This window comes from Pantherophis guttatus, chromosome 17 (genome assembly GCF_059756535.1).
Source record: "Pantherophis guttatus breed Tessera chromosome 17, ASM5975653v1, whole genome shotgun sequence".
Taxonomy (NCBI): domain Eukaryota; kingdom Metazoa; phylum Chordata; class Lepidosauria; order Squamata; family Colubridae; genus Pantherophis; species Pantherophis guttatus.
In genome coordinates this window covers 10,755,171-10,781,951 of record NC_142079.1, presented here as the reverse complement: position 1 = coordinate 10,781,951, position 26,781 = coordinate 10,755,171, and the positions used below count along the sequence as shown (strand labels likewise).

The 26,781-nt window shown below is 45.9% G+C and overlaps 1 protein-coding gene across 3 annotated transcripts in view; it reads right to left on the bottom strand.

The window, feature by feature from the left end:
* GALNT9 (polypeptide N-acetylgalactosaminyltransferase 9) overlaps positions 1-26,781 on the bottom strand; it is a 351,950-nt gene that overhangs the window by 153,360 nt on the left and 171,809 nt on the right. For all 3 annotated transcript variants that reach the window (XM_087880276.1, XM_060683834.2, XM_087880275.1), the window contains exon 3: positions 20,324-20,539. The gene's annotated coding sequence lies outside the window, so the exon portion shown is untranslated. The remainder of the gene's footprint in view (positions 1-20,323; positions 20,540-26,781) is intronic.

Genomic DNA, 26,781 nt, shown 5'->3' with positions numbered 1-26,781 from the left:
AGACAGATCAGGAACATAATTAAATCAGTATGGAATTAAAAGGGATTGTACTATAGATGATGAAAAGACATCAATCTTTTCTCAGTTGGCCTGCCCGTGTTACACTGCTGTGCAAAAATCCAAAGGGGGGAAAAAAAATTTGCTATCTTGAAAGAGGATGAAAACATGAAAAAGTTTTCTGAAGCTGAAGCTACGCTCATGAAGAAAAGAGGACATAGTGTCAACTCCGAAACAAACTTTACCATCGACAGATGTGATTTGATTCATCAAGAAAGCCCATCTAATCCAATTTAACAGAATAACAGAATGAGATGGAAGGGACCTTGGAGGTCTTCTACTCCAATCCTCTGCTCAAGTTGGACACTGTCCTCTCTGAAGCGAACCTGGCTTGAAGTCCTCTTTTGTTGCCTCATAGTTGACGCGAACGCTGACAGGGAGGGGAAAGTAAACTGGCTAGCAGTCAAAACAAAAAGCTTTCTCGTGGGAACCAAGGTCATCCCAACAGGTGGCAGTTGGAGGAGGAGGAGAGGAGTGACCAAGGAACTCACCAAATGCCCTAATTGGAAAATGTGATCTGTGACACTTGGGGGGGGGGGAGAGAGACAATTGCTCTTTTAATTATGTCACACGTGCGGGAAAACTTTCAGAGTTGGTTTTCACTAGCTGTACCAATATGGTGTACCCAATAAACAAGTTATTTGAGGAATCTGTTTGCCTCAGAGTTCTAGTTTTGGCTTGTGCCTTACTTGTAACGCTGACAGACACTCTATTCCAGTACATCTCAACCTTTTCTTCACCATGGATGCTGTTTAAATACCATTTTTGACCATGGCCCCCAAGATTAAACTTGGGGGAGACATGATAGCAGCATTCCAATATTTGAGGGGCTGCCACAGAGAGGAAGGGATCAAGCTATTTTCCAAGGTACTGGAAGGCCAGAAAAGGAATAATGGACGGAAACTGAACAAGGAGAGATTCAACCTAGAAATAAGGAGAAATTTTCTGACAGTGAGAACGATCATCTGATGGAACAGAAGTTGCCTTCGGAAGTTGTGGGAGCTTTCAAGAAGAGATTAGACTGCCATCTGTCAGAAATGGTGTAGGGTCTCCTCCAGCTTGGCAGGGGGTTGGACTAGATGACCTACAAGATCCCTTCCAACTCTGTTCATCTAATCTAAAAACTCCAGATTTAAATCATAACATTTCTTCAAGCCTTCGTGGACCACCCTGTGATGACATCACAGCCCCCCCCCCAAGGGTCCACAGACCTCAGATTGAGAACCACTGCTCTATTCTATAAATCACTCCTATTAAGAGACCCTAATAGAAGCAATTTATAAAAATTGGTTCCTCTCCAAGAGTTGAATTGGGTCGCTCCGATTTCGGTTTGCTGAATCGATTCAAAAGAAATCCATATTTGGCACAAAAGCACTCAAACCAGATTGAAGATAACTGATCTGATGGTTCAATCCCTCTTTTCCATTTCAATTTGAAAAGCCAGCATGATTCAAACGGAATCTCTAAATCTTTGCACTGAGTCCTCAAATTCTAAACCGTCAGAATCAATGAAACATCAAACTGAATCTCCATATCCATGCTAAGTGCAACTGTTGGCTGTTGTCAAAATGAACAGAAATTTGATGTTTTACCTTACAGAAAGATAGAGTGTTTGATTGATTGATTGATTTATACAACTGCTCATCTTGAGACTTTAGACAAAGTGCAGAGAAGAGCAACTAAGATGATTAAGGGCCTGGAGACTAAAACATATGAAGAACGGTTGCTAGTCTAGAGAAAAGAAGGATTATGGGATGACATGACAGCAGTGTTTCAGTATTTGAGGGGCTGCCACAAAGAAGAGGGGGTCAACTTATTTTCCGAAGCACCCAAAGTCAGGACAAGAAGCCATGGATGGAAACTAATCAAGGAGAGAAGCAACGTAAAATGAACGAGAAATCATCTATCGGTGAGAACAATGAATCAGAGGGGCAGCTTGTTCCCAGAAGTTGTGGGGGGCTCCATCACTGGAGGCTTTCAAAAAGAGACTGGACTGGAAGGAGGAGAGAGAGAGAGAGGAAGGGAGACGAGAGGAGAGGAGAAAGAAGAAAGGGAAAAGGAGAGGAAGAAAAGGGAGGGGAAAGAGGAGTAGAAGAGAAGGTTAGAAGGGGGGAAGAAGAGAGGAGTGGGGGAAGTAGGAAAGAGAAGGAGAGGAAGAAAAAAGAAAGTAGGAGGAGATAAAAAAGAGACTGGACTGCAATGGAATAGGGCAGTGAGGGCTAACCTTTTTATCGGCGTGTGCCAAAAGTGCGTGCATGTGCTGGCACCCATAACACAATGTGTTCCCCCTGCGCATGCACGCATGACCCCCCCACGCCCCACACACCCCATGCATGCACATGTGACCCCCCCACCCCCGTTTTTGTGTAGCAGGACTCCCTGCAGCCTCCTAGGCCCAAAAACAGGCGCTGGGGGGGTGGGTATGGTGCACCCCTCATGCCCTGTTTTGGGCCTAGCAGACCTCCCTGCAGCCTCCTGAGCCCAAAAATGGGCCATGGGGGGGGGTGTGCTGCTCCCCCACACTCCCCCTGCCACCCCACACATGCGCATTGATCCCTGCCCCCTGCGCATGCCAGCGCAACCCCCTGTGCATGCACGCACATCTCCTGCATGTGCCCCGCCTCCCACACATCCCAAAAATAGAGAATTTTGGGCTCAATGGTGATCATAAGTCAAGGACTGCCCATACAGCTAGGTGCCCATAAAAGCCTGGCTAGGTGGCTCAGTGGTTAAGTCTCTGAGCTTGTCGATCAGAAAGGGTTGTGACCCCGGCCCCGGAGGCTGATTTATCTTCACATGCTGATTCGGAGGATGATATGGAGGAGGAGGAAGCTGGCACGAGCTATGTGCCGGAGGGGCTGTCTTCACCGGTGAGTCAGCAAGAACTGACAGTTGCTGACATGCCTATGGACCCTAGCCAAATTGAGGAGGAAACAGAGGCCGGTAACGACGAGGGGGAGCCCCTATTGGATGCAGGAGAGAGACGTAGGAGATGTCGTGGAGAACAGCTATTGCCACGTCCTAAGAGGTGTGGTCAAGAGGGGTGTGACTGGGCTGGAAAGGCATGGTGAACAATTTGTTGGCGTTTTGGATGCAGTGGAGTTACAACTGTTAATTTGGAGTTTTTGACAAGAGTCTGCATTCCTGCATTAGCCTGCTGTCTGTCTGCCAAGACCTTTGGAACATTGCCCAGTAATTATTGGACTGATATACGCTTTGGAAGAGAACTATTTATTAAAGGGCCAGCTCCAGTCTCTCTAGCCTGCGTTTGTTACTGCCGGGCTATTTGAGCCTCTGCAAGGCCACTCGTGGGAGGGGACAGAACAGAAAGGTCGGCGGTTCGAATCCCTAATACAGGTCTCTCCTGTGTGAGCAGGGGGTTGGACTAGATGACCTCCAGGGTCCCTTCCAACTCTGTTACTGTTAAAAGGCCGGAGGGAGGTGTACGTGCCTGCACAGTGTAGCTAAACTGGGCGACGGCTTGCGTGCCCGCAGAGAGGACTCTGTGTACCAGCTGTGGCCTGCATCTCATAGGTTCACCATCGTGGGTACAGGGTCTCCTGCCTGAGTGGGGGGTTGGACTAGGTGACCTCTAAGGTCCCTTCCAACTCTGTTATTCTGAGGAAGGGCTGAAAGGCAAACAACAGTTCGGTAGTTGTCTGTAAGTGAATTAAACTGAGCAGAGTGTTAAGAATCCCACAGGCTCCAATTAGCTCACTTACTCCGTGGCTGAATTGTCCTAAACAAGCAGTAATTTGAATAGGAAACACTTTACACAGCAGGAATTTAACAGCCGGAAAAGAGCAGGGAGAAAAAAAAAATCGCTTTTCGACGCATTCAAACATCAAGTGCATTTATGGGGAATTAGGCAACATTGCTGTGGAATGGAGAAGCCGTTCTCTCCCGCTGCACAGTCTTTATTTTCTCTTTCTGACACAAATATGTCATCGGGTTGCCCAGTCAGCAGACAAGCCCAATGAGATTAAGACCATCGGGATTGTGAAGCTTCTGCGGGACTCACAATTGGGTTAGTCCTGGAGAGTAAAAGCTATTTTAGATGGGAAGTGAAGTGGCTGATGGTGTTAGTCTCGAAAGACACTTTGCCTCCACCAACTCCTCCTCCTCCTCCTCCTCCTCCTCCTCCTCCTCCTCCTCCTCCTCCTCCTTCTCCTCCTCCTGCCCCTCTTCCCACCTTAGGGCAAAGTGCCACAACCTCCCTTACCTTGGGTGTATCTTCAAACTTCTCCAAGACCTCCTTCTCCTCCTCCTCTTCCTCCTCCCTTCCCCCACAGGGCCATGTTCAAAAATATCCCTTACCTTGGGTGTACACCTCAAAGTTCTCCAAGACCTCTTCCTCCTCCTCCTCGTCCTCCTCCTCCTCCTCTACCCTTTCTCCTCCTCCTCTTTCCTTCCTCCATAAGGTCATGTTCAACAACCTCCTTTATCTTGGGTGTATACCTCAAAGTTCTCCAAGACCTCCTTCTCCTCCTCCTCCTCTTCCTCCTTCTCCTCTTCCCCTCCTCCTCTTCCTCCTCCCTTCCCCCATAGGGCCATGTTCAAAAACCTCCCTTATCTTGGGTGTATACCTCAAAGTTCTCCAAGACCTCCTCCTCCTCGTCCTCCTCTTCCCCTTCTCCTCCTCCTCCTTCCTTCCCCCATAAGGTCATGTTCAATAACCTTCCTTATCTTGGGTGTATATCTCAAAGTCCTCCAAGACCTGACTCCAAATTATAGCATCATGCCTAATGGAAGAGGAACATCATGACACAAAATGTTTGAAAATAATTAATTATCACTCCTAAGTTCATTGCAGGTACATGCAAATAAAAAGGAACCCAGCTTAGATTTTGCCTTGAATCTGTCTTCCTTCAACCTATTTTTGGGTGGTTGCAACCCTTAGTCTTTCTCCTTGATCCTTTCAGAACAAAAATATGGATTTCCCCAGAGCTCAACGGTAAAGGTAAATCCTGAATTTACAACAGTTCACTTAGTGACCATTGGAAGTTACAACAGCACTGAAAAAAGTGACTTATGACCATTTTTCACATTTACGACCATTGCAGCATCCCAGACATGGTTGGAGTGTTCCAAGGTCATGCAATCCCCTTTTGCAACCTTCTGACAAGCAAAATCAATGGGGGGAAGCCAGATTCACTTAATAATCCTGTTATTAAGAACTGCAGTGATTCACTTAACAACCATGGCAAGAAAGGTTGTAAAATGGGGCAAAACACACTTAACAAAGGTCTCACTTAGTGTGATGATCCGGGACACGGCACAGAGATAACACAGGCAGCTGGCAGTTCAGACCACCCCTTTATTGCTCCAAATTTCCCCAAACGCTCCCACGTTTCTGCAAGTCCCAGAGCAAAGTGATCTCACACACACACACACACCTCAAGCAGCCTCTGGCTGCAAGTAGTCCAGCCCAATGCTGTGAGCACCACGGCTGCAAAGCAAAAAATCCAGAAAGAATGCAAGGAATCCAGAAAAGTTCAAACGTCGGCACTCAACACTCCAGGAATTTAGTGTTTGTTCCTGACAAATGCTCCTCCCCACAGTGTCTCTTTAAGGCTCAGTCCCCAGGTGTGCCTTGTGAAGAGGGGCGGGGTGCTTTCCTCCCGAGTAGTCAGGTCAGTCTGCGCTGTTCTCACCTTCTCTCCACTCTCCATGCTCGAGGATCAGGACAGGGTGATCCTTGCTCATCGCCTGCTTAGCTTCTCCTGGTCATCCTGCCCCCCTTCCTCTCTGCCTACAAGCCATCCCAATCCTGAAAGGCCCTGGCCTGATTGGGTCTGCTCCTCCCCATTTTCCTCCCAAGCCAACGAAGCCACCCCCTCGATCTCCATCTGCTCCAGTTCCCGCTCGTCTTCCTCCACCGATTCAGGCTCTGACGGGAGCATGATACTTTGGGTTGGGCTCAATTGTGGTTGTAATTCAAGGACTACCTATTCCAAAATCATTTGCTCTTGAATTGTGTTCTTCAACACAGTAGAGATTCTATTATGCTGGTTTGACAGGTGGACTGTAAGCATCAGCTTGAAGCAAAAACATATTCTCCTTCTCCCCACCTCCTACGTCTTGATGTTCTCAACTGCTTCCATTTTTCAGGTAGCCCAGGGGTCAGCAACCTTAAACACTCAAAGAGCCACAAAGGTCCTAACCAGAAGCCCCCCAATCAATTCTGGAGCCGACCGGAAATCCTGTTCCCCCCACCATAGAGTCTCCTCTTAGCACGGCATCCTTTTTCCGCTACCTCTCTTAACTGAAAGCCCTAGGCTCCCTTTAAAACCAGGAAGCAGAGTCTTGGTCCCGGCAAAACCTTTTTTATTTACACGGCTGTGAATTCCTTTCATTCACAGTCAGCAAGGCCTGTCCAAACGGTTTTTCAAAGGAATATTTATCAACACAGACCTTATCTCGCTTGGAAAGCTGCCACGTAACTTGTTTCCAAATGTAGGGTAAGGCAAAACTTGGCACAGAGTTTCTTAGAGTCATGAACAGAACTTTCACTCTTGCAATGACCGAATGAATGCATTGTTTCCTGCAAAAGCCCACTCCCCGTTCGCTCCTCTTTTGTTTCCTGTGGGGGAGGGCAATTACCTCCAAGGTGTGGCTTCACTCCCAAGTCAACCCTGCTTTCTGAGTTGTTCCTGTTTTCTGGCAGCTCTGTACATGCGCACACTGGGAACGGGCTCCAGCTGTTTCTCTGCCTCGCTGCTGTCTACCTTCCTCTCTGCCTCCGACGCAGAGCCCTTGTCTGAGCTTTCCCCAGCCCTCAGGACTGACCCATGTTCCACCCCAACCTCCTCACCGTCTGACTCTGCTGCCAGCTCTTCTGGCCACCAGCGGGCCACAACATCCTATCAATTGTGGATCCGACCGGAAACCCCACTCCTTGCCATAGAGTCTCCTCCTGGCGTGCCGTGCTTTTCCCTCTATCTTACCCTGAAGTTCCTCTCAAAATTGTGGCATCAACCGGCAATAAGGAGCTGCAGCAGAGGAATGAAAGAGCCACATGCGGCTCCAGAGCCACAGGTTGCCGACCCCTGAGCTAGCTTCTCCAACATCAGAACCAGAAACGTCTTTCTTCCAAAATTCTTCTCCTCCTCCACCCCTGCGCCATGTTTTGTTTATCGAGAATAGCTCAAGATGAACCAGCCCATGGCACTGATGTATCTTCGTTCATTTATAAAACCCGATACCTCCTTTGTTTAAGATAAGCAGAACACAAACAAGATTGATTTAGGGAAAAGCGGAAAGATGGCAAGAAGATGGTGGAAACATTTTCCCAGTTATGAACAGTCTGGAGGACGAGTGATTCATGAGCCACGTCTCTTTCCAAATTTCAGATAATAGAATTGATTGGAGGAAGATTTAGAAGATTGGGAGGGACATCAGAAGGACTTCGTCAAAGGCCATCGCCGTTCTGTCATGAGTAGACAAAGGCTTTGGGCCAGATGAATAGATAGATGCCTGTTTAAAACCAGCTGGACAATTGACCTTGAAAAATAAGCTTTACACTCTGAAAGTAGTCCCCAGGGAAAAAAAAATCTTGTTAGGATAACCTACCATACGGGAGATCTTGATAATTATCAAGTCAGAGTTTGCTTAGTTACAGATACAGATTAAGAATTGGAAGGGAACTTGTAGATCATCTAGTCCAACCCCCTGCCCAAGCAGGAGACCCTACACCATTTCTGACAGAGGGCAGTCCAGTCTCTTCTTGAAAGCCTCCAGCAATGAAGCTCCCACAACTTCCGAAGGCAACTTCTGTTCCATTGATTGATTGTTCTCACGGTCAGAAAATTCCTCCTTATTTCCAAGTTGAATCTCTCCTTGTTCAGTTTCCATCCATTATTCCTTGTCTGGCCTTCAGGTGCCTTGGAAAATACCTGGATCCCCTCCTCTCTGTGGCAGCCCCTCAAATATTGGAAAACTGATCTTGTGTCTCCCCTGGTCCTTCTTTTCATTAAACTAGCCATGCGCAGTTCCTGCAACCGTTCTTCGTATGTTTTAACCTCCAGTCCCCTCATCATCTTGGTTGCTCTTCTCTGCACTCTTTCTAGGGGTGTCAAACTCGATTTCATTGAGGGCCACATCCGGGTTGTGAATGACATCTGGGGGGGGATTGGGGGCATGACCATCTCGATGTCACTCATCAAGGCTGTGTTTTTGGCTGAGATGGCCTCCTGCAGCCCTCTGCCAGTGAAAACAGAGCTTGGGGAGGCTGCGCGCGGCCCGTTTTTGCTGGCAGAGGGCTGCAGGAGGCTGTCATGGTTGAAAACGGAGCCTGAGCAGGCCACGTGTGGTCCTCCCGAGCTCCATTCTCACTGGCAGAGGCACCATGGGCTGGTCCTTCACTGTTTCCAGGGTGGACCCATGGGTCAGATCTAAGCGCCCCGTGGGCCAGATCTGGCCTCCAGGCCTTGAGTTTGACACCCTTGTTCTAGAGTCTCAACATATACTATTTTTTAATGTGTGGTGACCAAAACTGGATGCAGTATTCTAGGTGTGGTCTCACTAAGGCTTTACAGAGTGGTATTAGTACCTCTCTTGATCTTGAGTTTTTCCAAGCTCGGTCAGGTGGAGCCCTAACTTGCAGCTCTCTTGATTCCAATTACAATCCTGTTTCTGTTCCCAAGATTTACAGAGCCGCATTGGGACAATTATTATTTCCCAGAGCTATTGTGAGCTTCAAGGAGAGGCTGTGGCGTTGGCCGTTGTAAGCCCTTTGGAGAAAGGGCAAGATTGCACAGGAGTAATTATCTCACAAAGATCCTTCTCTCAATTAAGCACAACTGCCGGTGGCTGCCAGATGTGAACTGATAGATGTTGGCAGTAACCTTCTGCAGGTATTAAAAAAAAAACCCACCTTTGATGCTTCACCAGCTCGGCTTCACCAGCTGTTTATCACTTCATTAGGCCAGACTCATCACCTCTCTCTAAACATCGTTTGGAACAAAATGAGCAGTAAATTGTTAATAAATGTCCTGGCTCAGGCAGCATTCTGCATCGATACTTCTTGTAGGGGTAACAGGAATCAACCAAGGAGGAGCTTTGGGTGTTTTTGACTGTGACTGTTGGCTAAAATAATGGCTTGTAACTCTGCCCTTGAACCAAAATTGCCATTAGGAGGACTCTAAAGGACACATTTCTTCCAACCCCAGGACTGTTCCTCCTCCCCCTATTCTTCTTCTTCTTCTTCTTCTTCTTCTTCTTCTTCTTCTTCTTCTTCTTCTTCTTCTTCTTCTTCTTCTTCTTCTTCTTCTTCTTCTTCTTCTTCTTCTTCTTCCTTCTTCCTTCTTCCTTCTTCTTCCTCCTCTTCCTCCTCCTCCTCTTCCTCTTCCTCTTCCTCTTCCTCACCACTACCACCAATAAGACAATGTTCAACAATCTCCCTTACCTTGAGTGTATACCTCAAAGTTCTCCAAGACCTCCTTCTCCTTCTCCTCCTTCTCCTTCTCCGTCTCCTTCTCCACCTCCTCTTCCTCCTCCTCTTCTTCTTTTCTTCCTCCTCTTCTTCACCTCCTCCTTCTCTTGTTGTTCTTCCTCCTCCTCCTCCTCCTCCACCATCACCCATAGGGCAATGTTCAACAATCTCCCTTATCTTGAATTCATACCTCAAAGTTCTCAAAGACCGCCTCCTTCTCCTTCTCCCTCTCCTTCTCCTCTTCCTTCTCCTTCTCTTTAACCACTTTGGGTGTTGAGGGAGAGATACAAAGTTCTGGTTCTTCCCGTTCTGGAAGCCTCAACCATTGTTATTTGACGCTGCTGATGTAGTGTGTCTTTGATGTTGCCTCTCCATCTTCTTCTGGGTCTTCCCTGTGTTCTTTAACTGTCTCTTCTTTTTCTACTGTAGAAGCCTTGTACAATATGGAATCCCAAGAATCTCACCCAGGATTTGCCATCCTAAAGTTCATAACTGACCCAAACTGCAAAACAGAGAAGGACCCAGAGGCCAGACAATGAATAATGGATGGAAACTAATCAAGGAGAGAAGCAACTTAGAACTAAGGAGGAATTTCCTGATGGAACAATTAATCAGCGGAACAACTTGCCTCCAGAAGTTGTGAATGCTCCAAACACTGGAAGTTTTAAAGAAGATGTTGGATAACCATTTGTCTGAAGTGGTGTAGGGTTTCCTGCCTAAGCAGAGGGTTGGACTAGAAGACCTCCAAGGTCCCTTCCAACTATTCTATTCTATTCTATTCTATTCTATTCTATTCTATTCTATTCTATTCTATTCTATTCTATTCTATTCTATTCTATTCTATTCTATTCTATTCCATTCCATTCCATTCCAATATTCATTCTATTCTATTCTATTCTATTCTATTCTATTCTATTCTATTCTATTCTATTCTATTCTATTCTATTCTATTCCATTCCATTCCATTCCATTCCATTCCATTCCATTCTAATATTCATTCTATTCTATTCTATTCTATTCTATTCTATTCTATTCTATTCTATTCTATTCTATTCTATTCTATTCTATTCTATTCTATTCTATTCTATTCTATTCACCACTGTCCTTGAAAAGTCCTTTCCTGGCTCAGCATGTCAGTATTGAGTTTAAGAAGATTGGTTTGCAGTTTGCAGCAACCATATCCAAAACTTCTTTAATCTAACCTCTCGCTCACTTTGAAAACATCCTGCTGATTGCAGAGAAACCAGGCGTTGTAACCGCTGGAGTAGAAATTCTTCCTTGCATTTAATCTCTGCCTTGTGATGAAACGCTTTGTGACATGCCGGGACAGGAGCTATCCCAAGGAAAGCATTTTCTGTCTCCAAGGATGAGTCCATTCTTTGAGTCATTTAGGCCACCTCCATCAGGGGATGGAGCTGGGCTTTTCTCGGAAGGGCAAGCGTGGTGGGCCTTCACAGAGGACGACAACAATGCACCAAGGTTTAGGTGCCAGAGGCATCAAGAGATTGCAGATTGCAGTTTAACAGTGTTGGAAGGGACCTTGTAGGTCATTTAGTCCAACCTCCCACCCAAACGGGAGACCCTACGCCATTTCTGACTGATGGCAGTCCAGTCTCTTTTTGAAAGCTCCCAGTGATGAAGCTCCCACAACTTCCGAAGGCAACTTCTGTTCCATTGGTTGATTGTTCTCACTGCCAGAAAATGTCACCTTATTTCTAGGTTGAATCTCTCCTTGATCAGTTTCCACCCATTATTTCTTGTCTGTCCTTCAGGTGCTTTGGAGAATAACTTGACCCCCTCCTCTCTGTGGCAGCCCCTCAAATATTGGAAGACTGTTATCCTGTCTCCCCTGGTCCTTCTCTTCACTAGACTAGCCAGACCCAGTTCCTGCAATCGTTCATCATATATTTTAGCCTCCAGAACTTTAATCATCTGAGATAGATAGAGTTGGAAGGGAGCTTGTAGATCATCCAGTCCAACCTCCTACCCAAGCAGGAGACCCTACACCATTTTTGACAGATGGCCGTCCAGTCTCTTCTTGAAAGCCTCCAGTGTTGAAGCTCCCACAACTTCCGAAAGCAACTTCTGTTCCATCGGTTGATTGTTCTCACTGCCAGAAAATTTCTCCTTATTTCTAGGTAATTTCCTTCCTTCTTTTTATCACCCTCCGTGCCTATTTTCCTCCCTGCTTCCAGTTATATTGATGCCGCTCCATTCCTTGTATGACAGTAATAATGATTAGACTCAAAGGCTAACAGAAGCAGAAGATTGAGAAAAAAAAGAACGAGGAAGGATGTATTTGATCATCCCCGGGGAAGAAGGAAAAATGTGATAAAAACTGCAGCGCAATGGCGTAGCATCCAAAGGGGATAATATTGCTGGTGAGATTTTCGAGAGAGATTGCAACATGGGAAAAACTGCAGCACCTCCTCTATCCTCCTGGCGCTTGTCCTCGGAGAATTAAGTGAGGATTTGTGACTCGCAAGTGACAGATCGATAGTTATTTGTGAAAAGCCGGCGCTAAAATGGGACAAGGGGAGATTAGCCAGATGATCACCTGGGTGTCCATCACTCTGGGTTTTGTGCTCTTAGTCAGGAGAAGTTTATCTTCCATCCTTTAACTTGAGCCGAGGCTCAGTGAAGATCTGCTGAGGGGCTCTTCTTCAACAAGACAGAGGGGGTGGGAGGGAGGGAGAGAGAGAATCAGAAAAAATAAGGTGCAGGTGGCATCCTTGGAACAGGCCAAGTAGTCCTGTTTCCAGTGGCGGCTTTCAGAAATGCTTACCACTGGTTCACCCCCCACGCACACGCTCGCTTCGCATGCATGCGTGCCTTCCATGCGTGCGCCCGGCCTTCCATGCAGGATTTTTCCTCATGTGCGTGCCTTCCATGCATGTGCACGGCCTCGTAAACATGGCTAAATAGAATGCCTTTACGCCGGGATGGGTGGCCCACCCACAGTCACCGCTACCAGTTTGCCTGAACTGGTCCGAACTGGCTGAATACCACCTCTGTGTACGTCTAGTCCAGGGGTCGGCAACCTTAAATACTCAAAGAGCCACAAAGTTCCTAACCAGAAGCTCCCTGTTCAATTCTGGAGCCGACCAGAAATCCAGTTCGCGCACAATAGAGTCTCCTCCTAGCACAGCATCCTTTTTCCTCTACCTGTCCTAACCGAAAGCCCTATAAATTGTGGAGCCAATCAGTGACAGGGAGCCGCAGCAGAGGGATGAAAGAGCCACATCCGGCTCCAGAGCCATGGGTTGCCAACCTCTTGTCGAGCCTAGACATGGCCAAGTTTAAGAAACAAACATAAGCCTCTGGTCTCCACTTCAAAGGTCAAGAATAGACAGAGATCAACCTTCTCAGCCCCCAACCATGTTCTTGGCTTCAAGATTGACTTCACATCCTGTGAAGTTCAATTTGCAGCGTTCCTCAGGGACGTAAACTGATTGTCTAATGCAGCACTAAGCCCTAAACCATAGTTTATCAGTTACAGGGCTTGATCAGCCTAAAACTAGACCGAAATTAAAAATGAATGAACCGCATTAGGGCTGATTGTGATTGATGAGCCCAACTTGCCCATAGTCAACACATTTGTCTTGAAGCTGCAACCTTCAGTTGACTTCCGGAAAAGCTATGTCAGACTTGACTGATTTGCTTGAGGGACAGCAAATATTCCGGCCAATATTTGATGGCCTTTGCATGACAATCAGTCATCATAAACCCAATTCCATTCATTAGAACGTGAAGAAGACTCCATGGCAAATTTCCATATTATAATTAACCTGGGAGAAGAGAAGAGAATAGGAGCTGGAAGGGACCTTGGAGGTCTTCTCGTCCAGCACCCTGCTCAAGCAGGAAACCCTCTACCATTTTGGACAAGCAACTGTCTAGTTTCTTCTTTAAAACCTCCAGTGATGGAGCACCCACGATTTCTGGAGGCCAGCTGTTCCCCTGGTTAATTGTCCTCACTGTTAGGAAGTTTCTCCTTAATTCCAGGTTGCTTCTGTCCTTGATTAATTTCCATCCATTGTTTCTTGTCCTGGGTTAACCCCCTCTTCTTTGTGGCAGCCCCTCAAATACTGGAATGCTGCTATCATGTCACCCCTAATTCTTCTTTTCTTTAGACTAGACAAACCCAAAATCCCGCAGCTGATTAAAACTTCCAGGTCAGGCTACAACATTTTCCTGGAAAATAAGATTCTTCAGTTCTGTCTTAAACTCAACATGGATCCTAAGTCCTTGGGTATCACCATCCTGACTAATCCTCAACTTAGAACAGTTTATGCTCTGACATAGGCTTCCTGAGTCATCAAAACACACGAGTAGTCCCAAAAACCTCTTTTATTGTAACAGCTGTGAATTCTGTTCATTCACAGATGAGTCCCAAATAGTTGTAAAGAGTCCTTCGGGATAAGGCTGATAATCACCCACCTTTATCTTCCTTGTCATGCTGCCAAAGACCTAATTGGCAAAGCCACACGGAGTCCAGAATCAAACAGAGCTTCAGACTTTAAGCTCAACCGAATGAACAAATGTTGCTTCCTGCAAAGGCCCATGTGCCTTTGCTCCTCTTTTAAGTCATATGGGAGGGGCCAATCATCTCCAAGCCTTACTCCTGAGTCGTCCCTTTTGTTTTAGCTGTTCTTGCCTTCTGGCAGTTCTGTGCATGCGCACACTGGGCACAGGCTCACACTGTTCTTCTGCCTCACTGATGTCAGATTCCGGAGGCTCCAGAGGCAGCACATAACTACCAGATGGCCCTGGCCCACTCTCTGCCTCTGACTCAGAGCCCTTGTCCGAGCCTTCCCCAGACTCCAGGACTGGCCCATAGTCCTCCCCAGCCTCCTCGCTGTCTGACTCTACTGCCAGCTCCGCAGGCTGCTGGCAGACCACAACAGTTTATTTAGTAACCGTTCAAAGTTACAACAGCCCTGAAAAAAGCAACTTGCAAGTGGTTTTCACATGTACAACTGTTGCAGGATTCTCAATCAAAATTCCGGTGCTTGGCAAGTGACGAATGCAGTGACCTGGGGTCATGTGATCCCCGTTGACTTTGCTTGTCAGAAGGTTGCAAAAGGGGATCATGAGCCCGGGACACTGCAACCATCATAAATATGAGTCAGTTGCCAAGCGTCTGAATTTTGATCACCGGACCATGGAGATGTTCCAACGGTCATGTGAAAAAGTTCAGTATCATCGTAACTTTGACCAGTCACTAAATAAACTGTTGTAAGTGGAAGACTAGCTGTATTCTCCAAAGCACCTGAGAGCAGGACAAGAAGCTATGTTTCAGGGTTCCAACGGATGCCCTAATTAAATCATGAGCCTCGAGCCAAGCTTCAAAAGAAATCCAGTTATTTATTAGGAGCTTCATGTCGGCACATTCCAGGTGAAGCCAACTCTTACCCTACGTAATTTATGCCTCAATCATGACCCTGTTTCCCCCTTCCCCCCAGGGTGTGTCATCAATCACATTCACCAACAAAGCAATTTTGTGGGTTGTAGAGATCACTCCCCTCCGGCCGCTGTGGGTAACCTTGGGAGACAGCCTTGAGAGAGATATGTCTGGAATGTGCTCCTGTTTTTGGCTGCCATGTTGCTTCATCGGTTTCCCATCCCCCTTGCCTATGGCAAATCAAGAGCAGGCCAGGGATGCTTTGTGAGTTGACACTATGGATGGAAGCTCATCAGAAGGAGACCCAACCTGGAACTAAGCAGAAGTTTTCTAACAGTGAAAACAATCAACCAACGGAACGGCTTTCCACCAGAAGTTGTGGGTGCTCCATCGCTAGAGATTTTCAAGAAAAGACTGGACAACCCTTTATCCGAGATGGTATGAGGTCTCCTGCCTTGGGCGGGGGGTTGGACTAGAAGACCTCTGAGGTCCTTTCCAGCTCTATGAGCTTTATATTATTTCCAACTCAATGGCCATGGTGTCCCCCCCAAGTCTGGGAACTGCAGAATGGTTTTATCTCTTCTTGGCACGTGCTATCAGGAGAGAGAGAGAGAGAGAGAGAGAGAGAGAGAGAGAGAGAGAACAAAATCCTGTTTATGAATTCTATTAATATGGAGGCTTGCAATTATCCTTACAATTTTATTGCCCTAATTATTGATCTTTCCTTGGAGCAGAAGGTAAGAGAAAACATAATTAAGCTGCCGAGAGCTTAACACTGCTTCTTATAAACATGACCAGAGGAAACCAAAGAGGTTATAGCCAACTAACCTATTACTCAAGAGTCTCAGAGAAAACCTGGTTTGACTTTCCCACCCAGAAGGAATGGAAGATGCTCTATTTCGTAGCAATCCCTATAGCTGAGTGTCTTCTCCAACCTTGCCAAGTCTCTGGATTTTGATCACGTGACCATGGAGATGCAGCAGTGGTCGTTAAGTGTAAAAAGTCACTTTTCCCCAGTGCCATTCTAAACCTTGAACCATCACTAAACAAACCGTTGTAAGCAGTGGTGAATTTCAAACATTTCTACTACCAGTTCTGTGGGTGTGGCTTGGTGGGCGTGGCATAGCTTGGTGTGCGTGGCTTGGTGGGCATGGCAGGGGAAGGATACTGCAAAATCCCCATTTCCTCCCAATCAGCTGGAACTTGGGAGGCAGAGAATAGATGGGGGCGGGGCCAGTCAGCATTTTTACTACCGTTTCTCCGAACTACTCAAAATTTCCGCTACCGGTTCTCCGGAACTGGTCAGAACCTGCTGAAACCCACCTCTGGTTGTAAGTTACAATGCCTTGGTAAGATCATACTTGGAATACTGTATCCAATTTTGGTCACCATGATATAAAAAAGATGTTGAGACTCTAGAAAGGGTGCAGAGAAGAGCAACAAAGAGGATTAGGGGACTGGAGGCTAAAACATAGAATAGAATTCTGTATTGGCAGAGTGTGATTAGACATACAAGGAATTTGTTTCCGGTGTGTACATACAACAATAGTGATAAGCAACAAAGTTATAGGCATAAGGAGATAAGGAGATAGGTAATAGGGAGGATGAAAATAACGATGGTAATACTGCCTTTTTAGATCGTTTGACAGTGTTGTGGGAATTAATTGTTTAGCAGTGTTGCTTAACATATGAAGAACGGTTGCAGGAATTGTCCAGTTTAAGAAAAGAAGGACTAGGGGTGACATGATAGCAGTCTTCCAATATCTCAGGGGCTGACACAGAGAAGAGGGAATCAAGCTATTCTCTAAGTAAGGAGAATTCTCCTGACAGAGCAATTAATCAGTGGAACAACTTGCCTCCAGAAGTTGTGGGTGCTCCAACATTGGAGCTTTTAAAGCAGAGATTGGACAACCATTTGTCTGGAAAGTATGGGGGTCTCCTGCTTAAGCAGGAGATTGGACTAGAAGACCTCCAAGGTCCCTTCCATCCAACTCTGCTCTTCTGAGGACTACCTGTAACCTCCTAGCTTGTCAGCATTCCAGCGCTGGCATATGAAAGGAGAGGAGAAGCTTGAACTTTTGCCTACTTAATTCCTTTGAAGATTCTGTCTCCTCGGAGATGGGAGGGGGGGACATTCCTGTGATCTGACGGAGATGGGGTGAGGAGAGTGGCTTGGAAGATAGCCAATGAGACACAGAGTATTGGGGATCGGAAAGGGAGGGTTTGGGGGGCAAAGGTCAGTGCTGACCGCGAAAGAGCCAGGGACAGATCACTATGCTCAATAAAGAGAAAATTTCCTCAAAGATCGGCAGTTTGGAAGTTCATTTATTTTGAGATAGCATCAAAACCTGACATAGCTAACCGATCGTGTTCCATCAGGAGACTGTTTGTTTTTCTAACAGAGCTGTCACTCACTTGGTCCCAAATCTTGGATCCTTTGGGCAGTCGTATGCGTTACGAGATCAAACCATTCTGCAGTTCCCGGACTTGGGGAACCTATGGCCATTTGAGTTGGAAATAATATAAAACTGATAGAGCTGGAAAGGATCTCAGAGGTCTTCTAGTCCAACCCCCTGTTGTGACCTAGGCCCAAGTAGTTATTATCAGACACAATTAGTTCTAAACAAACATATTTTATCAGAACAGCTGAGAATTACTTCATTCTCATCTTAGTCCAAATTAAGTCCAAAACAAATCCTTCATAAACAGTCCTTCGGCCTTATCATCAACTTTTGTCTACTTTGGCACCCTGCCAAAGGCTTTTCTTAGCAAAAGTTCAGAAGCAAGAGACAAAATGTAGCAACGTTGCCTTCCTACAAAGATCCCAAGAGCCGTTGCTGCTCTTTTAAGGATTGGCCCCTCCTCTTTTCTGGGAGGGGCCAATCATCTCCTGGCCTTAGTCCTGAGTCGTCCTTTTTGCTTTAGCTGCTCTTGCCTTCTGGCATGCCTTCTGCATGCGTGCACTAGGAACAGGCTCCTCCTTTTCCTCTGCCTCTCTGCTATCCGCCTTTGGAGGCTCTGGAGTCTGTGCATCCCTCCCAGATGGCCCTGGCCCCATCTCTGCCTCCGACACAGAGCCCTCGTCTGGGCCTTCCCCTGATTCCAGGACCAGCCCATGTTCCTCCCTAGCCTCCTCACTGTCCGACTCCGCTGCCAGCTCCGCAGGCTGTTGGCGGACCACAACACCCCCTGCCCAAGACAGGAGACCTCGTACCATCTCAGATAAAGGGCAGCAGGGGGGGTTTGTGAGGCCTGCTGAGACTATGAAGCTTCCCCAAGATTGGGAAAGGAGAATACGGAGCTATTTTGGAGGACAGAAAGCTCAGGGGAAGGGAGGGGAAAAACCAATTTTCTAGCGTGGTAGGGAACAGAGAAGGAGGGGGATGTTTTTAGACTCTTGGAAAAGGAGAAGCATATGTTCTGTGCACTGAAGCGGAGCGCCAGAGTCACACCGAAGTTGCACCGTCCAACATCAGCCATGCAAAAATTGTTCTTCTCCTGCCATCTGTCTGACTCCCTTCCGCTCTGCCTTGTCTTCCTCGATTAGACCACGGGCTGTTTGGTGCCACACTTCCCCCACCAGTGGAGGAAGGGTTGGGGAAGGAAGGTGACGGGACTCGCTGAGAGGGCTGAAGGGACTCTTTTGGTTTTCAGAAAAGGGCAAGAGCAATGCTTAGGGGTGAGGGGTGGAGGAGGGAAGCCCTTGTCGGCTTTTTTTTTTTTTTTTGTGAGTTGTGAGTGCTCCAACACTGGAAGTTTTTAAGAAGATGTTGGATAACTATTTGTCTGAAGTGGTGTAGGGTTTCCTGCCTAAGAAGGGGGTTGGACTAGAAGACCTCCAAGGTCCCTTCCAACTCCGTTATTCTATTCTATTCAATATCTCAGGGGCTGCCACAAAGATGAGGAGGTCAACCTCTTCTCAAAAAGCACCAGAAGGCAAGACAAGAAAGACTGGAGAGAAACTAATCAAGGAGAGGTCCAACCTAGAACTCAGGAATTTCCTGTCAATGAGATCAATTAATCAATGGAATGGCTGGCCTTCAGAAGTGCTGGGTGCTCCATTACTGGAGGCCTTTAAGAAGACAGCATGCTAAGCTGGGCAAAGAACTTCGGCCACAACATCGAATTAGACAAATGGGAAAAACTATGGACAACAAATTACAAATTGACAATGTCTGTACCCTATAAAGAAAATCAGCTCAAAATGTTTTATAGGTGGCATCTTCCCCCGGCCAGACTGACAAGAATGTTCCCGAACACATCTCCAACATGCTGGAAATGTAAACTACACAAAGGAACATACTATCATACATGGTGGACCTGCCCAAAGGCAAAACAATACTGGCGAATGATCAAAACACAAATAGAACAAATCACACAACATAGAATAGAAATGAAGCCAGAAATTTTCTTACTAGGTATTATATCTGGACAATACGAAAAGGAAATAAAATATCTAATAATCCATATAACAACGGCAGCACGTATAGCTTTTGCACAAAATTGGAAGAGTAATGACATACCAAGCGAAGAGAAACGAATTAGTAAAATCATGGAATGTGCAGAAATGGACAGACTCACAAAGGAACTTCAAGATAAAGAGGAACATGATTACTATTTAGTATGGGATAAGTGGTACAATTGGTTGGAAGATAGGAAAAGGAAAAAACAGGACTAGGAGGTAGCCAGTGGAACCCAAGACAGATATAGAAATACACATTACTCAATGTAGGCCAATAGGGACTTAAAAAAATTTAGACACAATGTAAAAGACCCAAATAGGGAAGAGTCAAATATACAAATGAGAATTATATAACAGACTACAGTTGTGATAACTTTGACATGATTATATCTGACTTCTTTTTTTGTTTACATGTTCTGTATGTTTTGTTATTACTTGTCTCGTTTTGTTTGTATTTTTAAATAAATAAAAAAAAAAATTTAAAAAAGAAGAAGACAGCCACTTGGCTGGAATGGTATAGGATCTCCTGTTTGAGCAGGAGGTTGGACTAGAATTTAATTTTAATTTAATTTAATTTAATTTAATTTCCAATTTATATACCGCCCTTCTCCCTGAGGACTCAGGGAGACCTGAGGAAGGTCTCTTCCACCTCTGGTATTCCTTTGAGGCAGCGAACAAAACATAGGATCAGATTTTGAAAGCTGAACATGTCTAGTAGAGTCAGCCTTCTAATTTTTTTTTTTTTAAGGATCTAAGCTTCCATCGATTTATGGTCCCTGCAGGGATATGAAGTAGGTGTGAGATTAAGTCAAGAACACATCTTGGTGCAGAAAAACAATGGAGGTGATTATTATTATTTTTTTACTTCATTTGATTCTGCTAGGGAAGGACTCATCATTATCGTAAGCTGCAAATGGAAAACTGACATGAAGAAACTTGGAGGAAGAGAGCAGGGGTGAAATCTACTTACCTTCCCAACCGGTTCGGAAGTGCGCGCACCGCACTTGGATCCTCTGGGCACGCGCAGAGGATAAAAAACAGGTTGCATCCTGGTTAAAACCGGGAAGTAGCGATGACCGGATGGATGAGTGGAGCCTTGCACCGCCATCACTACCGGTTCTCCGAACCATTGGCCGCCATCACTACCAATTCAGCTGAACCGGTCCGAACTGGGAGCATTTCACGCCTGGAAGAGAGGGAGAAAAAGGTTTTTTTTAAAGGTTGTGGTAAGCTCTTTTAGGGATGTCTCTCTTAATTAATTAATTAACTTTAATTAAGTCTCTTAGGGATGTGGTGGCTCAGTGGCTAAGACGCTGAGCTTGTCGATCAAAAGGTTGGCAGTTCAGCGGTTCGAATCCCTAGTGCCACATAACGGGGTGAGCTCCCATGACTTGTCCCAGCTTCTGCCAACCTAGCAGTTTGAAAGCACATAAAAAAACAAATGCAAGTAAGAAAAATAGGAACCACCTTTGGTGGGAAGGTAACAGCGTTCTATGCACCTTTGGCATTGAGTCATGCCGGCCACATGACCACGGAGACGTCTTCGGACAGCGCTGGCTCTTCGGCTTTGAAACGGAGATGAGCACCGCGCCCTAAAGTTGGGAACAACTAGCACATGTGTGAGGAGGAACCTTTATCTTTTACCTTTAAGCTCTCTGGCTCCAGGGTAGACCTCATGTCAATTTCATGATCAAAGGTCACACGCACTCCTTGGAATTCAAAAACCTGACTCAGTCAGCTCAGAAATAATTATTTATGCTGGTGGAATTCCCTGACTAGTAATAAAAAAAATATAAAATCTCCACAGAACAAATGCTTCCAAGTTTCTCACAACAGGATAAGCGATTGAAGGGAGAACTGCCAAGTATATAGTGAATACCGGTAAAATCCAGGTGCTTCCTGCTTTAAACCAATTAAGCGTTTGAGTCTCTAGGAGGAATGTTTCTCCCCGTGGAAAATTTATCTTGTGAGATACCAGTTGCTGAGATTTGGCAGAGGGAGAGGAGAAGCTGTAGAACAGCTGTTGGGAAAAATGCAACTGATTGGGTTAAACTCTAAACCAGACGAAGCCATTTCAAAGGTCTTTTTTTTAAAAAAAATCAATTAGGATTGACATTTGACAGTTGACATTATAATTGACTATTATAATTGTCAATTATAACTGACAGTTGTGGGGAATGGTTTTAATATTGCAACTGCGTCTAAGGGAGAGGATGGGGGTAGATGAACCTCAAGCTGATTGGAGCCTTCATCTCACTCACTCACTCATTCATTCATTCATTCATTCATTCATTCATGGAATTGTTAGGCTGTTCCATTCTGTTATGAGCAGGCATGGTATTCGCTTACTTTCCCTACCGGTTCTCAAATATGAGCGCATGCACCCAAGGGTGAAATCTACTTACTTTCCTTACTGGTTCGGAAGTGCTCACTTTGCTCGCGCACGCACCTGTGTCACATGTGCACGCAGATCCTCTGTGCATGCGCAAAACCTGCACATGCGCAGAGGGTAAAAAACACATTACTTCCTGTTTAAAATCAGGAAGTAACAACACCCAGGCTGATGGGCGGAGCCTCATGCCGCCATCGCTACCGGTTCTCTGAACCAATTGCCACAATTGCTACCGGATTCACCCGATCCAGTCTGAACCGGGAGCATTTCACCCCTGCATGTGCCCCGTCCACACATGTGCCCAGCCTTCCGTGCATGCACTTTGCTGTCACGCATGTCTTCCACACAAGCACCCAGCCTCAAAACTGTGCCTTAATAGGATCAATTCCTCTGGTGGTAAGTTATGTTCTAGAAAAAGTGCAGAGGACAGCAATAAAGATGATTAGGGGACTGGAGGCTAAAACCTACGATGAACAGTTGCAGGAACTGGGCATGGCTAGTCTAGTGAAGAGAAGGACCAGGGGAGACAGGATAGCAGTCTTCCAATATTTGAGGGGCTGCCACAGAGAAGAGGGGGTCAAGCTGTTTTCCAAGGCACCCAAAGGCCAGACAAGGAATAACGGATGGAAACTGATCAAGGAGAGATTCAACCTGGAAATAAGGAGGAATTTTCTGACAGTGAGAACAATCAACCAATGGAACAGAAGTTGCCTTTGGAAGTTGTGGGAGCTTCATCACTGGAGGCCTTCAAGAAGAGATTGGACTGCCATTTGTCAGAAATGGTGTAGGGTCTCCTGCTCAGGTGGGGGTTGGACTAGATGACCTAAAAGGTCCCTTCCAACTCTGTTAATCTGAATCTATCTAAGATGATCGAAGGCCTGGAGACTAAAACATATGATGAATGGTTGCAGGAACTGGGCATGGCTAAGTCTAGTGAAGAGAAGGACCAGGGGAGACAGGATAGCAGTCTTCCAATATCTGAGGGGCTGCCACAGAAAGGAGGAGGGGGTCAAGCTATTTTCCAAAGCACCTGAAGGCCAGACAAGGAATAATGGATGGAAACTGATCATGGAGAGATTCAACCTGGAATTAAGGAGAAATTTTCTGACAGTGAGAACAATCAACCGATGGAGCAGAAGTTGCCTTTGGAAGTTGTGGGAGCTTCATCACTGGAGGCTTTCAAGAAAAGATTGGACTGCCATTTGTCAGAAATGGTGTAGGGTCTCCTACTCAGGTGGGGAGTTGGAGTAGATGACCTAAAAGATCCCTTCCAACTCTGTTAATGCGCTACCAATATTGCGCAAATGCAATTCTTGCTGCTGTTAGTATATGTAGGATCAGATATCTTATTTTTTAAAAAATCAGATTTAGTTTTTAATATTCCCAGGAGAAATGTTTCCGGATTTAACTCAGTTTGGCAATTTATTAAATCTTGTATCCAATCTTGTATTTTGGTCCAATACTTTTTCGCTTCGGGGCATAACCACCAAGCATGATAGAAGGTACCTTGGTGTTGATTGCACTTCCAGCACTTGGGGCTTAGATTTGGCTACATTTTAGCCAGTCTTGCTGGAGCTAAGTGCCAATGATAGAGCATTTTATACGGAATTTTTTTTTTTGCTGCATCTTTTAATTTGCTCCATTCAGTCCCCGTCTCTCTCTGTTTTGAACAGATTGATAGCCGTTTTTTTGCTTTTTACTGCTTTGAGAAATGCAGAACTGCCTTCTGCACAAAAGAGAATTTTGATTGTGTTTGAGCGGCCTCCACACCAATGATATTCTGCCTTGTTGCTCCTTCAAAGCGTATATATTTTATCTCACGCCGAGCGTGTGTGCAGCATGGAACAAAAGGAAGTCAAGGCAATAGAAGCCCTTGGAAGAGAAGAAGAGGGCTAATTGAGGGGCTCTGAGCTGCAGAACGTAACAGATGTTCGCAGGATAGCTGTGGAAATCATCGGATGTGAATGGTGCTGCCAAACTGGAGTTGGCAGAAAGAGACTGGTTAGCTGAAACACCCGTTAACATTAACAAAGCTATTTCTAAAAGGAAACAAATGCATGTGGCAATTTCTCTCTCTACTTGGTATTCTTCAGGGATTAGAAAATCCAGCATAATTAGGCCTAGCACAGATTTGGGGTTCTCCGACGTCTCTCCCTTCTTTGCTTCTTTCTTTCTTTCCTTCCATCCTTTGTTCCTTCCCACCCTTTGTCCTTCTTTCTCTCCTTTCCTTCTTCCTTCTTTCCTCCCTCGCTTCCTTCCTTCCCTCTTTTTTCCTTCCTCCTTTTTCCTTCCTTCCTTCCTTTGTTCCTTACTCCCCCTCCCTCCCTTTATCCTTCCTCCTTCCTTGCCTCCCTCCCTCCCTTTGTCCTTCTTTCCTTCCTCTCATTCCCATCTCCTTCCTTTCTTCCTCCATCCTTCCTCCTTTTCTTCCCCTTCTCCTTCCCTTTATCCTTCCTCCTTCCTTGCCTCCCTCCCTCCCTTTGTCCTTCTTTCTTTCCTCTCATTCCCATCTCCTTCCTTCCTTTTCTTCCTTCCTCCCTTCCTTCCCTCCCTTCCTCTCTTCCTTTGTCCTTCTTTCCTTCCTCTCATTCCCATCTCCTTCCTTTCTTCCTCCATCCTTCCTCCTTTTCTTCTTCCCCTTCTCCTTCCCTTTATCCTTCCTCCTTCCTTGCCTCCCTCCCTCCCTTTGTCCTTCTTTCTTTCCTCTCATTCCCATCTCCTTCCTTCCTTTTCTTCCTTCCTCCCTTCCTTCCTTCCCTCCCTTCCTCTCTTCCTTTGTCCTTCTTTCCTTCCTCTCATTCCCATCTCCTTCCTTTCTTCCTCCATCCTTCCTCCTTTTCTTCCTCCCCTCCTCCTTCCCTTTATCCTTCCTCCTTCCTTCCCTCCTTCCCTCCCTTTATCCTTCCTTCTTTCCCTCCTCTCATTCCTATCTCCTTCCTTCCCTTCCTCCATTGTTCTTATTTCTTCCCTCCCTCCCTCCCTTCCTTTCTTCCTCCCTCCCTCCCTCCCTCTTCCAAATCTGGGCCTCCTGGCATTAAATGAAAAAAACTGATTTTGCAAAGATAGAAGCAATACGCCTGTATTTTGACTCCTGTCCCTTCCGCTTCGATTGCATTCGGCTCTGGGTATCCTTTGCTTTCCCTTCAGATGACAGAGCTGCATTAGATATTTCCTCTTTCCATTTGACCTGCCACTGTCTTAATGCTTTGCTGGGTTCCTCTAAAGCAGCAGAAGTGGCTCCGCTTGCTTCATTTCTCCACATCATTTCCAATAAAAAGCAGCAACTTGTCAGGAACAGGTTTCTTCACCGCAGAGACCTCAGTCTTTGGAGAGCGGAGTGGGAAGAAGCAAGCCAAATGCAAAGCGAACGGGCTGCTTGTCCCCAAAACAAAATAAAAATTAGGATGTGATTTATAAGAAGATGAATGTTTGCAATGTAGGAAATGACCAGGCTGAGCCCGAGGGAGAGGGGCCAAATATATCATAAGTCACGAATCCCTGCAAGCCCGCAAGAGATCTAAGTCCAGCCCACCTTGAATTCCTTCTTATCTCCCGCTAATTTCCTTTGACTGTTAGTTGGTCAGATTCTTCATCCTCAAAAGGATGAATTCATCTTAAAGGCTGTTTCAGGAGTTTTCAACTTGAGGAAAACCAAATGAAAAGAAATCCCGAATTGTTCTAAGAAGAGTATTTTGTGAAAGGAAAGGATAGCATTAAAAAAAACCACCCTCATTGAAAAACCATACAGATAGTCCTCTAGTTATGACTGTAATAGAGCCTGCCCCTCACAGTCATAAATTGTAAGAGTCATAATATGGGTCGGTTATGTGACCAATCTGATTTTATGACCTTTTTTGCGGTGCTCATGAAGCAGATGCTGTGGTCGTTAAGCAAATCAATGGTTTGTTATGGGTGCAGTTTTGCTGAAAAGTAGAATAGCAATAGCACTAAGACTTATATACCGCTTTACAGTGCTTTACAGCCCTCTCTAAGTGGTTTACAGAGTCAGCCTCTTGCCCCCAACAATCTGGGTCCTTATTTTACCGACCTTGGAAGGATGGAAGGCTGAGTCAACCATGAGCCCGTCAAGATCAAGCTACTGGCACTGGACATAATTAACCTGCAATATTGCATTCTAACCACAAGGAAGGAAGGAGGGAAGGAGGGAAGGAGGGAAGGAAGGAAGGAAGGAAGGAAGGAAGGAAGGAAGGAAGGACAATAGCACTTAGATTTATATACCGCTTCACAATGCTTTACAGTCCTCTTTAAGAAGTTTACAGAATCAAAATCTTGCCCCCAACAATCTGGGTCCTCATTTTACCGACCTTGGAAGTCAACTTTCAGCTGGTCAGGATCGAACTCTTGGCATTGGGCAGAGTGAGCCTGCAATACTGCGTTCTAACCACTGTGCACCATGGATGGATGGATGGATGGATGGACGGAAGGAGGGAGGGAGGGAGGGAGGGAGGAGGGAAGGAAGGAAGGAAGGAAGGAAGGAAGGAAGGAAGGAAGGAAGGAAGGAAGGAAGGAAGGAAAATAGCAATAGCAATAGCCCTTAGACTTATACACTGCTTCACAGTGCTTTACAGCCCTCTCTAAGCGGTTTACAGAGTCAGCCTACTGCCCCCAACAACAATCTGGGCCCTCATTTTACTGACCTCGGAAGGATGAAGGCTGAGTCAACCTCAAGCCAGTGAGGACTGAACTGCTGGCAGTTGGCAGAATTAGCCCGCAATACTGCATTCTAGCCACTGCGCCACCATGGCTCTTTTACTTTGTGGAAATCAATGTTTTCTGCAAAATCATTTTAACATGTGGTCATGTGACTAGAGGATGCCACAAACAGCCTTAAATGCAGCCTGATTGCCAAGCACCAAAGTTTGGTCATGTAACCACAGTGGGGCTCAACTTTGAATCTGGATCGTATAAGTAACCCCAAAGCAGATCTAACGTAACTTCGAATTGTTATCCAGCAACCCGGTCATAAGTCAAGGACCCCCTGTGAACTTAAGTGAAAGATTCAATTACAGTGTCAT